The sequence below is a fragment of the Toxotes jaculatrix genome, chromosome 9 (assembly GCF_017976425.1).
Source record: "Toxotes jaculatrix isolate fToxJac2 chromosome 9, fToxJac2.pri, whole genome shotgun sequence".
In the NCBI taxonomy this organism is placed as follows: Eukaryota; Metazoa; Chordata; class Actinopteri; family Toxotidae; genus Toxotes; species Toxotes jaculatrix.
Genome location: NC_054402.1, coordinates 23,928,946 through 23,947,609, shown reverse-complemented (window position 1 = coordinate 23,947,609; position 18,664 = coordinate 23,928,946). Strand labels below are relative to the sequence as shown.

General features: G+C 40.7%; 1 long non-coding RNA gene across 1 annotated transcript; it reads left to right on the top strand.

Annotated features, from left to right (window-relative positions):
• Positions 1-7,501: 7,501 nt before the first annotated feature.
• Positions 7,502-7,874, top strand: LOC121187663. Its single transcript, XR_005894612.1, has 3 exons — positions 7,502-7,549; positions 7,620-7,707; positions 7,801-7,874. It is a non-coding gene; the product is annotated as an uncharacterized LOC121187663 (long non-coding RNA).
• The last annotated feature ends 10,790 nt before the right edge of the window (positions 7,875-18,664 follow it).

Genomic DNA, 18,664 nt, shown 5'->3' with positions numbered 1-18,664 from the left:
AAAAGCTTCTCATCAAGTCTTTTTGTCTGTACTTCAGTGTATGTTTCTTTAAACTAGTTCAAAGTCTGATTTCAGCCAAATCAGTGTATTTCAAGCATTTTGGAAAGTGAATTTAGTTTTTCTTGCCTTTTTCTTTCTTGTGTCAAGATACAGACACTTGGAAAAATCTTGAAACACTGATTTTTATTGGAAACTTTAAAATATTCTCACCTCACTGTCAGAACTTTCACTTGTTTTAATCAAAATTTAAGATTAGGAAGTTTAAGAGTTTCAATCATAAACAAAATGACTTTATCAGCTGGAGTTTATTTGCAGTGTCAGGTCTGTGTAGCTCAGTAGCTGGTTTCTTGTGAATAAGTGTACTTTCCCTAACCTTCACCAAAGTCAACATTATCTGTAAATGTGCAGAAAATGGAAGAAAAAAATCATTTCATGTAAAAATGTTGGTGCTGAAGTTTACAAAACACTTTGGAATATAACAGAATTTAGCAGAAGTCTCCAATATAAACATCCTATCTGGCCACAGGATTGAAGATTGACTACATGCAGTCAGGTAACAAAGTGATGTTCACTGAGTTTGTGTGTTCTTTGTAGAAAATGGCAGCACCACCAAACCCAACAACAGCTTGGTGGAGAATCGTGGGGTGACGACCAAGGCCAGCGGAAAACAGGAGTCATCTAGTCACCCAGAGGCTGTGACATCCAAGGGGACCAAAAGAAAGAGCCACACAGGAAGAGAGAGTCCCCAGAAGAAGAGGAGGTGTCACAGCAACAACGCCAAACCCACTGAGGTGCCGGTGGAGGATGTTACAGCAAAGGGCACCAAGAGAAAGGCCACCCCTGAAACAGAGACACCCAGTAAGAAGCAGAGGGGTGGAAACAGCCACACTGACACCAACACCACCAAGGTGTCAGTGGACAACGTCAGGGAGACTGGGAGTAAGAAGGAGGCCTGTACTGAGCACCTGCAAACATCACACACTCCCAGGACCACAAGGAAGGACGGTGGCTCTGAGAGAATCCTGAGCTCCGGAGGACCTTCAACCTCCGAACAGCCCAGCAGAGACACGTCCTTCTCAGACAGAACCAGCAGAGGTAAGCTGACAGTGAGAAAGAAAATGACTGTGCTGCTGTTTGAAAGGAAGCTAGAAGATCGGTAGCAGACCCTCCTACTAGAAATGACTGTATGGTTAGAATTTGAATTCAGGATGAAGGTTCAAATTAGGATTAGTGTCAATATTCCTGTTTATTGACTTTCAGTGGATTCTTAAACACTGGCTTGACCAAATTAAAGGGATAATTCAAGAGTTTGGGAAATTTGATTCTTCACTTTCTGACCCATAACGCCCAGCCTTAGTTTAAACATACAGGGCTTATGAGCAGAGGCAGTGATGGGATCAACAGACATTTTCCAAACTATAGTGAAACATGTATCTATGTTTGTGTTTGTCTGTGCAGCCAGCTTCGAGGCCAAGTATCTGCAGCTTTTCAAGCTTGGAGAAGGAGGCTTCGGAGCAGTTTATGCTGGTCAAAGAATATCTGATCAGCTGCCAGTAAGTATATATGAATACCAGTAGTATTCATACATACCAGTATGTATGAATTCTCACATCACACATACACACACAGTCACCATTCCCTGCTCCGAGCAGAGTACTGACAGTTCTGTCCTGCAGGTGGCGATCAAACACATCAAAAGAGCAGATGTGAAGCGTGAAGCAGTGGTGAGTGATTTGATCTGACGTCTCAGAACTGTTGAAATCATTGTTACAACTTTTGTGTTTTTCTTGTTGCTTTGCTGTTGATGAGACAAACACACATGCACACCCAGGTTAACTAAAACAGTCTGTCTGTAATGTGAATTTTATTTCCTGTAGGCATCAGACGGGAGGATAGAGATGATCCCCAAGGAGGTGTTCCTCATGCAGAAAGTGGCAGGTGGACCAGAGTCCGTGGGCAAATCGGCGACTGTGTCATTGTTGGACTGGTATGATCTGGAGAATGAGGTTCTCCTGGTCATGGAGAGACCAGTCCCGTCTGTGGACCTGTTCACCTACCTCTATGACAACCATGGTCCCGTGCATGAGGACACAGCTAAGGTACTGAATCTAGTGGAGCATGTTTCTGTGCAGTTTCTCAGAAGAGTCGTTTATTCAAGCTGCCCCAGAATGCTTTGCAAAATGTCATCACTCTGAATTCAGTGAGTTTCAGTGGAGAGTTTTAGGCTGCTGTCACACACACATTTCCTTTGGTTCCAACCAAAGCTGAAAATGTGAATTTGTTGCTTATTTGGGTACCACTTTCTATTCATTCTCTCTTCATAAAGGCTTCTTCAGTTGTAACTAACTGCTTTATTATTAGTTGAGGATAAAAATCATGACCATGTCAGAGAGCTTTGTTCACCACTCTAACTCATCTGTGTCTCTCTGTTTCTGTTTCAGAACATCATGAAGCAGCTGGTGGAGGCAGCCATAGAAATGCACCAGGAAGGAGTCTTCCATCGAGACCTCAAGCCAGAAAACATTCTGATTCAAAGTACCTCCAGTGGCCCTCGCGTCCGGATCGTTGACTTTGGCTGTGGCTGCACTGTGAGGAACGGACCTTACCACTCCTTTGCTGGTACGATGCCTGGCTTCTGCTCCTGCTTTTCATTGGTCTGCTGATCTCTGGAGTGACCATTTTCATTTAAATCTAAACCTGCAACTCATCCTTTCTCTCTCCATCCATCTATCTTGCTTATTGTAGGAACTTTCGCGTACGCTCCTCCAGAGTACTTTGAATGTAGGACGTACGAGGCTTGCCCCACCACAGTCTGGCAGTTGGGTGCACTGCTCTTTGAACTGCTGCATGGATACAAACAGTTTGACACTGTCAAGTTCATTTGCAACAAAATCAACATCAACAGGGGACTGTCCAAAGGTAAAACAATGCTGGTGTAAATACAGTACCTGAGTTTTGGTCCTAATCATGTGCAGTAATAGTGTTCCCTGCATGTTACAATAGATTCATGCCTAATCTCTTCTTTGTTCTCTGTACTCTCTCTTCTCAGCTTCCAAAACTTTGTTACACATATGTTTGGATGAAGACCCTGATGAGCGCATCACTCTGCAGCAGATACCGTTGCACCCCTGGTTCAAATAATCTTGGACCAACCATTCCCAAGCACCCCCCACCACTTCTTATTCTGCTGTGTCAGGAACCAAATCCTTCAATAAACAACTTTGACCTGACTTGAACTGAGCCCCTGTCATGATTATGTTTGAAAAAAGAAATAACAACTATTCTTGACTTCAGCTCTGCATCTGAAATTATAAAGCTTAAGTAGTTCATTGATGATTTGATAAATGGTTGAACATCCATCTAAATACACCAAAGGTACCAAAGATAAAGCAGTGTTAGTTAGTGGTTAGTATCAGTATAATGCAGATGCTAACTTTTATGACTGTGATCATAGTTTTGGTTTTCTTCCCTCGGCTTTAAAGTCTGAAGGATGTGTGTCAGGTGAGAACATGCACTCATATGCAAATTGGAGTGCATCAGGACGAGGAGGTGATTGGCTGACTGCACCAGATGCAGCAGCTGATTGGCTCCTGCCAAATGACATGTGAACTATAAGAAGCAAAGCTGGCTCAGCTGTGTTGTTTATTTGTCGTCCTGACCTGCTGATGTCTTCTCTGGTCTTTGGAGTTGGTAGGAGTGGGATGCCAGTATCTTTTCACCCCCTTTTCTCCTGTTTTTGTTAGAGAGGCCTGTTATTGTCATTAAGTTTTGTTAATTTCTTGGTTAGGTTGTCTTCATTTGCTTCCTTAACTAGATCAGTGGTGGTTTTTGGCACGGGCAGCCACGTGAAAAAAAAAAAATCATCTGTGCTGCTAAGCGGTTTTCTATTATCTATCATTTTACTGTGTGGGGAGATCCACTGTATAGGGAAGCTTTTCAAAGCTAAAGTTGGTCAAAGCGTACCTGAGGTCAAACATGCCTCAGGAACGGCTCACTGGCCTTGCTGTCATCAGTATCAATCACCCAGCGGGGGAGCAGATTTCGTACGATGACATTATAGATGATTTTTCATCAAGGAGAGAAAGGTCAGGTTTTAGTTTTAGTTTTTGTTTGCTGCTCTTAGTGCAATAGTGTTATAATTAGATTTCCTTTTATGTGTTTTCATTTGTGTGATGAAGGATTTGTGCTATTCAGAATATTTATTCTATATTTTATTTGTAGATATTCTTTTTTTTCATTATTCTAAAATAATAAAACTATAGTTTTTATTTTATATTATTGTTATTCTCTGCTGTTGTTCTGTGTGATTTTGTATATTTTTGCACTTTTATGGATAGAGTAATTTTATTTAATTTCTGATAACTTTAATTTCTAAATTATTTTGGCAATGGTGGAGTTTGAGATTGTTATAATATAAATATTGTTATAATAAAACATGGCTGTTCGTGGGATAGGGGTTAGGGTTAGGGTTAGGGCGCTCAGATGGGGTCTCGCCCAGTGAGTAATTCAATGTAAAACCGCCACTGAACTGGATTTTTTGTTATTTTGGCCTTGGTCCATCCTGAAGCTGAATTCCTCTTTGCTGTTTTCTGGAAATCACATTATAAATAAAGACAATAGTTATTAATGACCAATAAGCAGTTCCTGAGGATACCTGGGACTGAGACGGCTTGCTCTCATGTTGTGTCTTGGCCACCCCCGGGCAGGACACAACACTAGCCACTTGAAAAATCCAATCATTGACCTCATGCATTTCAGCCGTGATGCAGAGGTCCAGCTCCAGGCTTTCACACTGGAGGTGAACAGTTTAAAGATTTTAACTGACAGATATCACCATGAACATTCCCCAGCTGTTTACTTACATTAAGATAATTACTCACAACTTTTCCAAAATCTTCTGTTTAAATATCATATGAGGCATTATTTAATTAAATATGATTTGCAAACATTTCCAGAGCAGAAATCTGAACAATGGATAAAGCCAGGTTCTAAATTCTTGCTGCATTTTGTTGAAGATATCGTATTTATCACTCCATAATTCAGAAAATACTGTGAACAGCCATAAAATATCCATTTTCACCTCTGTAAAACTTTCAGAATATAGGCAGGAGTAAAACTGGAAAGTCAAATGCTACTGAAGAGATTTCTGGCTTGTGTTTAGTTAAATAAACACCTAAACATGTATTTTTGACATTTTCTTTCCACTAGTCTGAAAGAAGAAATGTTATGGAAGAAGAAGCAAAATGGTTCAAAATGTCCTAACTGACCAGTGCATTGTGTGTATTTTATTGGTACTTGATTCATACTGTCAAGTGCCTCCAAAAGGAAAAAAAAGCCACCTCCAGACATCACATGTATCACACTGAAATCAAACTGACACTTGAAGTCTGTATTTGTTCCTGTATTATCATTAATTTATCTGTAGTATTATTAAAAATCACACATTTATCTGAGTAGTGAAGGAAACTTGTAAAAAAAAGTGCAAATGCAAAAGACTTATGTATGAAGTGAATACACAAGAATGATACAGGAGAGAGAATGAACACATTCCTGTCGGTGTGAACGTCCACAGCCAGTCCCTCATGTTGTCTGACTGTCCGTAACAAGGAACCTCCACAGAAACAGAATCAGCACAGGCCACAGGAAGGTTGGAGCTAGATGCACAAGTAAGCCTGTGGTGTTAGGACAAGCCTTGATATTTTCTGAGGACAGAGACAGAGACAGATCAGGCTCAGTATCATTCATTTTGCTGCATTCTTTTGCTTTCAACATGGAGCCAAACAGTTGTGCCTCTGATGCAGATCATTGTGCTCCCAGTCCCAGATGTCTGCACTGCAAAACACTTAACAGGGGTTTTACAGGGAATCAACTAATCTTTTGTCATTAACTTAACATGAATGTAAATATATAACCTATCTTTGATTAATTTCAAGTTAATTCAACATTTTAAAAAAATCTAGTTTTTATTTTCAGACCACTTCGCAACTTGTGAACAATTTATTTTGAAATGATGGATGGATGAGCTGATCAGAGGAAGAAACATGGTTCCAACAGCTATAGCTACAAGTTCCTCATGTCAAATGAGATTTTCCAACTCAAAAAAAAGGTTTTACTCTTTCACAGCTCATGGGCTTTCGGATTTTCGTTCAATTATTTCACATTTCTAAGGAAAGTTACTGAACATTGATATTAGATTAGATTAGATGGATTCTTAGGAGAGTGATCACACCATCACTTTTCTTATGGACAACACTGCACAGAGCTTTGAGTTTGTGCAGTAATTTAAATGGTAAGACTATTGCTTTTTTTAACAGCAGTTACAGAGGTGGCATTATTGTGAACATTACAAGATACAGTTAGTATCATTAAATACTATAACACTTACTGTGGTTATAGTCTAATTGCAAAGATATTGTCTCCTAAAATAACAACGTGTACGTCATAGGTTTAGGACAGGAACTGCAACGTATCCTGAATATTAAGGTTTCTTATTTTTTTAACTGTATATTTGTGCTTTGAGACTCTCCCTCTTTTAAAGTAGTTTCTGCTCTTTGCTGGGATCAGTCCTCTCATCAGGCCTTGGCCTAGTGCAGCTGTTTAATGTTCACCTCAGCTTGAGTCACATTACTCTCACCTGGTAGAAATATTTAAACCAAGAGAAGTTCTACTGACTCCGGCTGACATGTTTGGTTATTTCAGTTTCAATTTCATATTTACAAATAATACTAACTTTTTCTTTTACTAAGATCTATGGCGATGTTCTTCTCTTCAGTCCTCTTCTTACGCGTCAGGATGCAGGTGTAGTTTGCGGCTTCACTGCTGTTCACCTGAGTCTGGTCCGGGATAATATTCTTGCACATCTCGTCGGACACCTGAGCCAACACGATCTGTTTTGATGTCTTAATTGTGCATTGGAAGGATGGAGAGTGTGGGCAGTGTGCATAATAGCACTCAAACCTTAAATGGATAAAAAAAATTATGGTTAATGTTTTGAAGACACGCTTCATTTAATACCAGAACCTACAGCAAATGCATTCCAGATGAGTGCAATGAATGTGACAAGTGTGAGAAGTCTATGGTCCTGTCCAGACCTGGCATTAAGATGCGTCTCGGGTGATCCGATCACAAGTGGACAGCTCTGAGTACGTCAGTTCACACCTGGCATTACAAAGCGTCTTCACATGCGTCTCCAGTGACCACTTGCGATCGGATCTCACTTCCCCATTTGCTCAATTCCATTTGCAAAGACCAACTGCTTTGGTCTTTCTAACATTGCTGCGGGAGGTAGCAACACACTTCCTGTGTCTAGTCTGCTGGAAAGTAAAACAAAAAAGAAGAAGAAGAAGAATGTGAGGGTTGAGTTAGGCCTAGAGCCCTGGTTCAGGGTTGTAACTCCACCCAGGAATGGGCGGGGATAGATATGCCTACCTTTAAAAAGCCAGGTGAGGGTGCAGCACTTCCTTTGTCTGAGGCCTCCTGCTAGCTGTGCTTTGGTGTGTGTGCAGATCTTTGTAGTCCTGTGAGCTTGTAGGCTGTGGATGCTCAAGAGGTAGGCTGTGGCTAAATTACACTTAGCTCTTTCCCTGTGCTCCACAGTAATATGTGTTTGCATCTGACAGGAAGACTGAGGAGTGCACCTGGTTGAGCTTTGACCACAGAACCAGACAGAGCCAGGGGATTCCATAGTAGCCCCCCCCACATCCTTAAGTATGTAACTTATTTAAAGGTAGTGTAGTGGGGCAATGTTCTATATATGTATGAACACACATTTTTTTTTAATAGTGCTTGTCACTTTTACAGGCCCAGATCCAGACTGCTGCTTTGCCTGAGCGGTTCTTTTATTGATCGAATGTCTTTGCTTCACCTGTTGCCCTGTCTTATTCATTTTATTTGTTTGTTTGTTTTAGCAGAACCAACTGATTTTACATTGTTTTTATTTTTAGGTAGAGGGTCAGCCTGTGGGGGGTAGTTTCGCTGGGTACACATTTCTGCATGCTGTGTGGTGATATGAATGGTGGCGGTCACAGTCATGTTTGAACTTTCTTGTGTAGTGCAGTGCTTAAAACCTTGCAGTGATTGAATTATCTCCTAGTGGGAACCTGGTGAGCACATGGTGTATGTATTAGCTGAACGCGATAGGATCTCCCCACAGCGAGGACTCTACCTTTGTTTTAAGTTTTTATTATAGTGGTTGGTTGGTGCTATTTAGGCTAGTTTTTTTTTTTTATCTTGTAGAATAAAAGCTATCAATTGCACTACCTGAGTGCTTTTGTTCTTTTAGGCCTCTTAGCCCTCACTCCTCCTGTTTTAATCATCTTGATTTAAATAAACGAATTATTTGTTTTAATGCATGTCTGCCGCTCTTCCTTTGAACTGTTGTATTATTTGTGTCACCAGTCAGTAGTAGTCAGTTATGTTACCTTGAGGTTCATGATTTTAACTCCTCAGGCCTCTCTACATTCTGAGGTGGGTCACAAGAAGAAACTAAAACAGAACAGAAAACAATACATTGGATCTCAGTGCATCTCGGTGGCACTCACACCTGTACTTAGAGCTGTCCACTTGTGATGGGATCACCACAGAGGCGTGTTAATGCCAGGTCTGAGCACAGCCTTTGTGTCATGAATGAGTTGAACCTGAGGCTTGAATTCTTGGTGAGGCAAGCTGTAAAAATGCCGAAATCCCCCTGCTTTTTGGCAGCGGAACCTGCAATCAGAAGACATGTTTGTATAAACCATGTTTTGATTCTAAACTCACTGATGTTCAGTTCAATCTCTGGATTCTGATTCTTGTAGGATTAAAACAGTAGTTCAGAATTTTAGGATATGATTTGCTTTCTTTCCAAGAGTTAGATGAGATGGTTGATTCCACTCTCATACATGCACACTAAGTATGGAGCAAGAACCAAGAGGCAATTAGTCTCGCGTAGCATGAAGACTGAAAGCAGGGTGAGCAGTTTGCCTGGCTGTCTCTCAACTAAAAAAAACAAAACAAAACACCTACAGGAGCCTTTAAAGCTCAAAGCAGAAGGAGACAGTTTGTGGTTTTATCATATACGTAACCATTTCTCACAGAACAACACCCAGAGGCAGTGACTTCCTGTAGAGACTTGACATCACAGTGAGGCAGTCTGTGGAGAGGCTGCACAGACATATGGAACAGAGCCACGCCAGCTGTTTCCCCTGTATCCTGTGTTTATGATAGAAGAGCGCTACTATGATTTAGCATCATACTCCTGTAACACAGTGGGACTCCTCCAGTTACCACTAACCAAGCATGTTTGATCAAGCTCACCTATATTCTTCAGCAACTGAACTAGATCTGGATACAACCGCCCCTGTCATGGTGATTTATCTGTTGTCCACAAGTTTCCGTCTTTTTCCAGGTGTGTTTTGTGGTTCGAAAGTGTTTGTCAGTCGATGACTTTCGTTTGTGTTCCACCACGGTGTTGCATGCCGTACAAAACAACTGATGAACGTCAGGGAATTGCCTCCCACCGTCTTTTGTTCGTAAATTCACAATCAGAAACAAGGAGTTTGGTGACACAGACATATATCGCATAACGTTTTGCATAGAGGGCCTGTTCACACTGAGGGGAAAAGATGATGATTGGTCATCATCTGACTGGACAGAATTGCTAGCTCATGCAGAATTCAAATTTGGGTTAATAGTTGCAATCACAACACACTGGAGGGACTGAGATTTGTTTCTTTTTTAGTCTTGTAGTCTGAAAACTGTCTTCTGATGTGCAGCGGCACTTTACAAGACCTGTAAACATTACATGTGTAACATCTGTGGAATTCTTCTTTAAGCTGGGCTAACTGGCTCCTGGCTTTTCTCAGTTAATAATGTACAGACACAAGAGTAGGGTTATTTATCATTATTTATATGGTATCATTAACCATCTTATTTAACTCTTTAAACAAAGCAAATGAATGTAATTCCCCAAATGTTGACTACTGCCTCTGAACATAATCCACCAAGCTGTTACTTTTCCTACAAAACATTTTTTCTTTTGCAGGTTAGATGCATAGAAACATCATTTCTAGGAGACACAGTTGGAAAGTGATGGTTGCTGCCTGCAGGGCTCCTGTGTGGGATCGCTTCCAGTGCAAGAGTGCTCCGCTCTCAAGTCAGCTCCACGGTCAGGACACGAAAATGCACGAAATAAATTCACGTAGACACGTCCGGTTTAATATATTTAATTAATTAGTCAATGCTGTAGCGTGAAAACTGTTAATTCCGCAAATGTAGCTTATATGTTTTTATATTTGTTATTCCCTTTGAAGAATAATATACTACAGCATTTTACTGCAATCAGCTGGATTTCATAAGAAAAAGTGGCAGCTGTTAATTGATTTGAATTGAGTTGATACTGGCCAAAACATATTTTAACTGTGAAAGCCATGTCAGCACAAAGGGAGGGCAGGGATAGTTAGTTAAAACCATAATTACTTTCTTAAAATAATTAGTCTCATATTTCTGTTGTAATAAAACATATGTATTATGTACAAAGTTCAGCATAAATTAGTACACCCCAACAGATTTGTCTGAAAACCTTTGGTTTCCTTTCAGAATAATTTTCTATGGGAGACTATTCTACGAGACGCCACAAATATGGATCATTGATTGAACAAGATTTGTTCATTTCCACACACAAAAGTAATTTTCCTAACAAATTCATTCAAGACCATGTTGCAAAAATGAGTCTTAGGAGCAAAGCTAAATTTTAGACTACAAAAGTCTAATTAACATGAATTCAACCACAGGTGAGTCTAATTATTCATTAAACAGGCGTCCAGCAAAGAAAACCTCTTCCCATTTCATGCTGTCAGCAGTGGCACCACATGGAAGAGACATGTCACAAGACCTGAGAAAGAAAATTACTTCTTTACACAAGAAAGGTGAAGGCTGCAAGAAGATCAGCAAAGCCTTGCTTATCCGTCAGAACACTGTAGCAAAAGTGATACAAAAAAGATGGAACTGCCACCGTCTCACAGAGACGTTCAGGCCGTCCACGGAAGTTAAAGCTAAAGATGTAGAAAGCCAAACTGGGCTGACTATAAAGCCCATGTACGGAAAAGCCGGCCTTTGCCAGGGCCCATGCTGACAAAGATGAAGACTAATGGGACTCTATACTCTGGAGTGATGAGACCGAGATAAATGTTTTTGGAACTGATGGTTTCAAAACTGTTTGGCATCGCAAAGTTTGCAACATGTTTCCACTGGAAGGTCACGATGCATCTACAAAAGACAGAAAACCCTTCACGAATTTTTGGGTCAAACTACTGCTAAGCAGTCACCTACCGTCGTTGTGAGGGACAGTGTAGCAAAAACAGCTGAGTTGCGGGTTCAGTTCAATTGGGGGACATTAAATAAAATTCTGTTTGTTATTCTTGTCCTGACAGGGGAGCTGACATGAGAGCGGAGCCTGCACAGGAAGCGAGTCCACAGAGGAGCCTTGATCTCTTAGGAAAATCAAATTAGAATTTTGACAAACTTTTCTTCAATCAATCACAAAGCAACAAAAACATCTTCTAAAAAAACAAAAACAAAAACAAGAAAACAGCTCAATAGTGTAAAGACTGAGAGTGAAAGAAGGCCATGGGCTAGCAGAGATATAATCCAATCTCTCAAATCTGATTAAGGCAGGTTCTGCTGATTGATGAGCTTGTTACACAAGCAGCAGCAACCACTAAAACGTTGTTAGTGTCTTCCTGAATCTGAAAGCTAGAAACTCGACGCCCACCTCTGTTCATATCCACTGTTACCATCGTACACATATGATGACATGCACACTGATCATGATAATTCTTGTCCTATTGATTAAAAATAAAATCCCCTTTGGTTATTTGAAGTGAGCTTACCCATGAAGAAGAAGAGGAGAGACAGCCAGATGTACATTTTGCTGATCCGACTGAGACATTTGACAGAAAACAGAACACGGTACATTCACTTAGGGAGAAAAATTAAGATACACATCTGTTTGTAGACTGCACATTACAAATTACAGCTGATCCAAGTGTTTCAAGTCTGTTCTCATGACAAAAGTAAAACATTTATGTGCCGTCTTAATGAACTCTGCATGTTGAACTGTGCTTGTAGATAAAGAATAAAGTGCACGAGTTTAGGTGAATCTATATGTAAACACCATGTTTAACATAACTGATCCTGCTCTGTCTAGTAGCTGTGTTTAGGGTTGTAAAAACAATTAAACCTTTAAATGAGAACAAACACGAGACTCGTATTTCACTTTTATGGGAACTCATTTCTAACCCTAATGCCACGCTGCGTGTAACGTGCAGACTACTTTCAGCCAAACTTAATGATAGCACCACATTCCAACAGGTCTCCTGTACTGTTTCTAGTAAATTTACAGTATGTTACAATGAGTGAAATAGAAATGTATTTCAGTGTCTTACCTTTGATCTGCTTTTTGTTCTTTTCTCTTCTGTGACTTCCAACAGAGAGATTCAGTGGGCTGGGCAGGGCATTATGAGGGAGGCGGCTGGAGTGGAGTTGAGTGGGAGGGTTGGGTGGAAGAAGAAGAAGAAGCCTTAAAGGGCTGCTGTATTGTACACATTGTCCCAGTTCATTTGGATGATTGCTCATGTAAACAGTGCACAAGTTTCTTATTTTTGCACCGTTACTTTGCACACTTTAACACATAAACACACAAAGCACTGACAGGTTCATCATTCATCTTTATTCGGTACACCTTTCTTGTACTGGGTTGGACCCCCTTTTGCCTTAAGAACTGCCTGAATTCTTCGTGGCGTAGATTCAACAAGGTGCTGGAAACATTCCTCAGACATTTTGGTCCATATTCACATGATAACATCACACAGTTGCTGCAGATTCATCCGCTGCACATCCATGATGTGAATCTCCTGTTCCACCACATCCCAAAGGTGATCTACTGGATTGAGATCTGGTGACTGTGGAGGCCATTTGACTACAGTGTGCCAAGAAAATCTCCCACACCATTACACCACCAGAAGCAGCCTGAACCGTTGATACGAGGCAGGATTGATCCATGTTTTCACGTTGTTTATGGGTTAGAATTCATGTTGTTTTTACGCCAAATTCTGACATTCCCATCCCAGTGTCACAGCAGAAATAGAGACTCATCAGACCAGGCAGCGTTTCTCCGATCTTCAATGGTCAAATTTTGGTGACCCCTTGAGAATTGTAGCCTCCTGTTCTTAGCTGACAGGAGTGGCACCAGGTGTGGTCTTCTCCTACTGTAGCCCATCTGCTTCAAGGTTCCGACGTGTTGTGCGTTCAGAGATGCTCTTCTACATAGCTTGGCCGTAATGAGTTGTTATTTGAGTTACCGTTGCCTTCCCATCAGCTCGAGGCACTCTGGACATCTTTCTGACCTCTGGCATCAACAAGGCATTTTCACTCAGAGAACTGCTGCTCAATGGATGTTTTCTCTTTTTCTGACTATTCTCTGCAAACCCTAGAGATGGTCGTGTGGGAAAATTCCAATAGTTCAGCAGTTTCTGAAACACTCAGACCAGCACCAACAACCATGCCACGTTCAAAGTCATTAAATTACCTGTCTTCCCCATTCTGATGCTTGGTTTGAACTTCAGCAGGTCGTCTTGACTGTGTCTAGACAACCTCATGTCTCATACAGTCTGTCAATGGTTTAAGGCAGGGTTACTCCTGAAACAAACTTGGAAATGAACAACATGCCATGTAAAGTTGTCTTAAGGCAAAAGTGTGCTTATAGCTGTTTGGAACAGACACAGCCTGCTGTCATGGAAAGACAGCACAGGCACAAACCTCGAGGAAGAAATTTTTGGAATTTCCTTGCGGCGGCGACTCCCAAGTGCACAAACTTTCTTTCTACAGTCCTGCCTTTGGTGTTTTGTTTAAAATTAGAAGACACTTCTTTAGCTTCATATATTTAAATCCAAAAGTTATCACACAAAAGCAGGAAGCTTCTGCAGCTGTCAGTGTGCAGTGTAAGTGAGGCAGGCAGATTCTTTATGATTATTATGCTGATATGACTGTGACGTGCATTTCATAAACACCGACTCTTCAGAATGTTTGAAATTTGATTCCCTCTGCTGATTCTGTTTCACTCTGGTGCTTCCAACAATCGACTCATTCACATCAGAACTGAGCCTTTTAATAGTATGTCCGATTTCATAACAACTACATATCATCTTAATCACCCTCTCCTTTGCTAGTGCAACTGCATGTTTTTCCCAACCTTGGAAATGGAAATTAAGCTTGTTCTAGTCATTAGTGCATTAGGACTAATGGATGTTGGTTAGATTATGTTTTCATTTCCTGGATCTCCCCCAGAGAGAATTTAGAAAACAGCCACGCCCTGAAAAGTGGAAAGTGATGCTGGGCTGTGAGAAGAAGCTTCTCTCAAAATAACGACAAGAGATCATTTGATTAAGTGGTCAGATTCTGTATCTGCAAAACAGACAAACAAAAGCAGAAATATAAACCCCAGAGTGGTGTCCAAAAACACAGACATCTGGAGATATGTATGACACTCGTGGATCACACCTATGGAGAAGTGTTACTGTACAAACACTTTTGTTTTGTGTTTTTGTCAGTCAACTGGAGCAGCAGTCACACAGATAATGAAGTTATTCCTACAGTATTTTTTAACGTGGTTGTCTCAATATGCTGAAGCTTTGGCTGAGGAGTTTCTTTGTCAGACTGACTATACTACAAGCTTTAAATGGTCTTGAATCTTGCTCACAGTACACTGGTTCAAGATCAAGCCAACCTCCAAGCCAAAATCAGTTTAAACAACTGTTGCATGCTGAACTGGTTAAACTGGTTTTTGATTATATGTCTCAAAAGAAAAGGAAAATCTCATTGATGCCAAATCTGATCCTATTGGACAGACCATTGACTTCCAGTGATCTGTGAGTCGTCCAGTAGACTATTATTGGTGTCCTTTATGGCCGCAGTTCACCATCTTCTAATGGACACTTCCAGCAGGATAATGCTCCATGTCACAAAGCTAAAGTCGCCTCTAACTGGTTTCATGAACATGACAGTGAGTTCAGTGAACTTCAGTGACCTCCCCAGTCTCCAGACCTGGATCCAGTAGACCACCTTTGGGATGTGGTAGAACAGGAGACTGGCAGCTTGAATGTGCAGCTGATAAATCTGCAGAAATGATGTGATGAATCAGGTCAACATGGAGCAGAATTAAATCAATGCCATAAAGAATGCTAACATGAAACCGTCAGAACTTGCAGTACGGTATATGCAGTGTACAGATACAGCTGAAGAGGAAATTTACTGTGTGTTTCAGTTTTTGAGGCTGTGCAGGTGTTACATTAAAGCTTTGTGTTAAATACATGTATTCAGAGCCATGTATGTTCTCCAGGAGCTGAATGACCCTGTCACCACAACTTATCTGCAGATGAGAAAACAGGAATATAGAGGGATGAAGGAGAAGCAGAGATCAGATCATTAAAACACTCAGCAGCAGAAGTCCGAGGTTGGATTTGTGAAAGCGTCAGTAAAGACTGTTCAAGCCCTGGATAAAGGTTTAAAAAGCTCCAGTTGTCTGAAAAGTTAACGTAGCAGGTAGTGTTGGGGTGATGGCAATTATGAGGAAAGACATTACTATTCCAGTTTTAGAAACCATTCAACAGTTAGCAGTCCAGCAGCTGTTCATCAGTATTTTACCATGTTTATTGGCATAATATCAAAGAAAAGACTGCTCTCATCTTTTCCTACCTTCAGGTCATGACAGAAGCAGGAGAAGAAACAGAAGCACAGAAACAAGCCAAGTGAGCACAGAAACAAGCCAAGTGAGCACCAAAACTCATTATGTTCAATGAAAATCACACACAATTAAAATCCTCAAAATATATTGTCTCCACATTTATGGTACATTTAGTCATGTACAGCATGTATAACTGCTTCACTCCCATTTACACCTGGTGTTAACTTCTGATTTTATCTGGATGAGAGAAACATGTTAATGCAGGTGTAAATGCAAACAGAACACACTGCGACCAGAGACACATCAAACCATCAGTGACTCCTCGTGCACTAAGGATGGGAGCATTATCATCTTGTTTCTCCACTCATTTCTCAGGTTCGTCCTTTAATTTGTCTCTGGTCTGTACCTTTGACACTAAGACAGTACTATGCTACAAAACAACATTTCATCTTATGTTTTATCTTGCAGTTGTGTGAATTGTCACATTTGATGCATCAGAGAATTGTTTTGAAGCCTTTAAATTACTCTTCATCAGACCCACGTCTAGTGTACAGTCTTCTCCTGTATAGTTAAAAAGGTAAAAAGTTGAACTTATTTCTTATATTAATTTCGGCATCTCATAAGGTGCAGTACAATTTTAAAGCAATTTTACCCGACATGATTTTTTTTTCTTGGAATCTTTTTCCATCACAGCAAATCAAACAACGCTTCCTGTCTACAGGGTTGTGCGTCTGATGAAGTGACTCTCAGTGTTTATATCACTGCTGCCTTCTTGGAGGTGAATGTGTCTGTATGTGTGAGTAAACCCTTTTCTAACAACATTTACTGATTGTGTTTTCACCTCTAGCTGCTCGACTAAAAGGAAATTTCTTGTGTAGATATACACAAGCCTACATCTATAGTACTCTAATAAGAAGTGTTTTATATTATATGTACTTAAGTATTAAGTATAAAATACTTAATATATAAAGTCCTACCTACTCAGTAGGACTTTATTTCTACTTTTCCCCTGATTTTATCAGTGTAATAAGATAAAGTTGGTGTGTTTTGATCTACAGAATAATCTGTCCTGGAGTTTTTTTTGAGTTATGTGCTGATTAAAAAAACAAAGTGTTTTATTTTGCATGCTGTGGCAGAGCCTCTCTTGCCTTAAAGCGTCCATCAGTGACCTCAGCAATACCTACACTACAGCTCTGCTTGCGTCTTCACACTCTCAGGAGACTCAGAGACCCGTGCAGCACCTAGACACAGTTGCATTAAAACAAGGTTGTCATGTCTAGCCCCTAAGGGGGCTGTTTTCTGAGCCCTTGTTTTGTTTTTGAACCCTTTTGTGGACTCTTGGACTCTTGTTTAGGTTGTTAAGTTTTGTTAGTAGTTCCTGTTTTATTTTTGAAACCATAGCCCTTGTGTATCTTGTCTTGTTCTACTTCCTGTCTTTGTCTCGTTTCCCGCCGTTGTGATCATCTGCCCTGCACTAATTGGTGTCACCTTTTTCCCCATTACCTTGTGTCTATTTATTGTCTGCGTCTCCCTTTGTTCTTTGTCAGTTCATCTTGTCTCTTGCCTTGTCTCATGTCTTTCGCCTTGTCTCTCGTCATCGTATCTCAGGTCAGGTTATGTATTATTTGTTACAAAGTCTTAGTTTAACAAATACTTTAGACTTCTACAGGCCCCTTAGGTTTAGTTTCAGTTTTAGCCAGACTTTAATAAATCAGCTTAGTGGAGACAGCCGACTGTAACCTGGTTACTTTAAGAAGTGTATGCAAAATGCAGTCTATCACTTTGTCACAGAGTTACCTTGTGTCCTGAGTCTTTCTCTGCATCTGAGTCTCTGTTCTGTCCAGAAACGTGGTATGGATAAAAAGTTAAGGGAACAGGAGTGCCTTTACAAAATTTTATAGCAATATATCTAACGGCCTCACAGTGGTGCAAGAGGAAAAGTCAAGCGATAAGTGAAATCAATAGGATTCATCCTCTAGGGACCAGGAATGCCTATACAAAACCTCATGGCTGGTGACATTGCCATCAATAGAGCCATTTTGCAAGCTTAAATAAAGCCAAAAATTTAAAAAAAAGGAGATCTGATTGTCAGAGATGAAAGATATTAATAATATGTCATGTCAGCATACTGTGTGGTTACCTCAGCTTACCTGCAGTAGATACCTACAGGATATTTATGCAGACAACAGACAGAAAACACCCTGGCATGGTGCCATACCAGTGGCTTTTACGACTCTATGTGTGTGTGTGTGTGTGTGCGTGTGTGTGTGTGTGTCTCGTAGGACACAGTGGTGGCTCTTCAGGCTCTGGCTCTTTACTCCACTCTGGTGTTCAGTCCAGACGGTTCAAGCACAGTGATGGTCCAGTCCCCCAGTGGCCAGCTGACATTTGATGTGAACCAGGACAACAAACTGCTCTACCAGGAGAAGACGCTGCAGGACACGTCAGGAAAGTACAGCCTGGAGGTGAAGGGCACTGCATGTACGTCAGTGCAGGTCAGTAAGACCCTGCGGCTCTCCTGCAGGGAGTGTAAAAAATCATAAAGATCGTAAATCATACTTTCAGTTTTTCTTTACACCAGTAATAGGATATCTGGAAAAAAAACAACAACAACATATGGGATCTGTGACTAAACACTGACTGGGGACAGTGTCCTGTCTGGCTGAAAATGCACCTGTATGCTGTCACTAAATCAGTGGTTCTCAAACATTTTCTGTCGGCCCCCCCCTTTGGAGGAAATTTTCACCCCCCCCCCCCCCCCCAACCCCAACAATGGGTCAAATATAACTTTTATTGAAAGAATTAAACGTCAATATTATAACCATTCTTTTTGCTTTTCTTTGAATAATTTGTTGTGCAAATTTAAAAACAACTTCAATTTTTGCTTGAATAATACAAATAAACTCAAGATTGCTCCCTGAGGCAATACGTTTCCAAATAAAAATA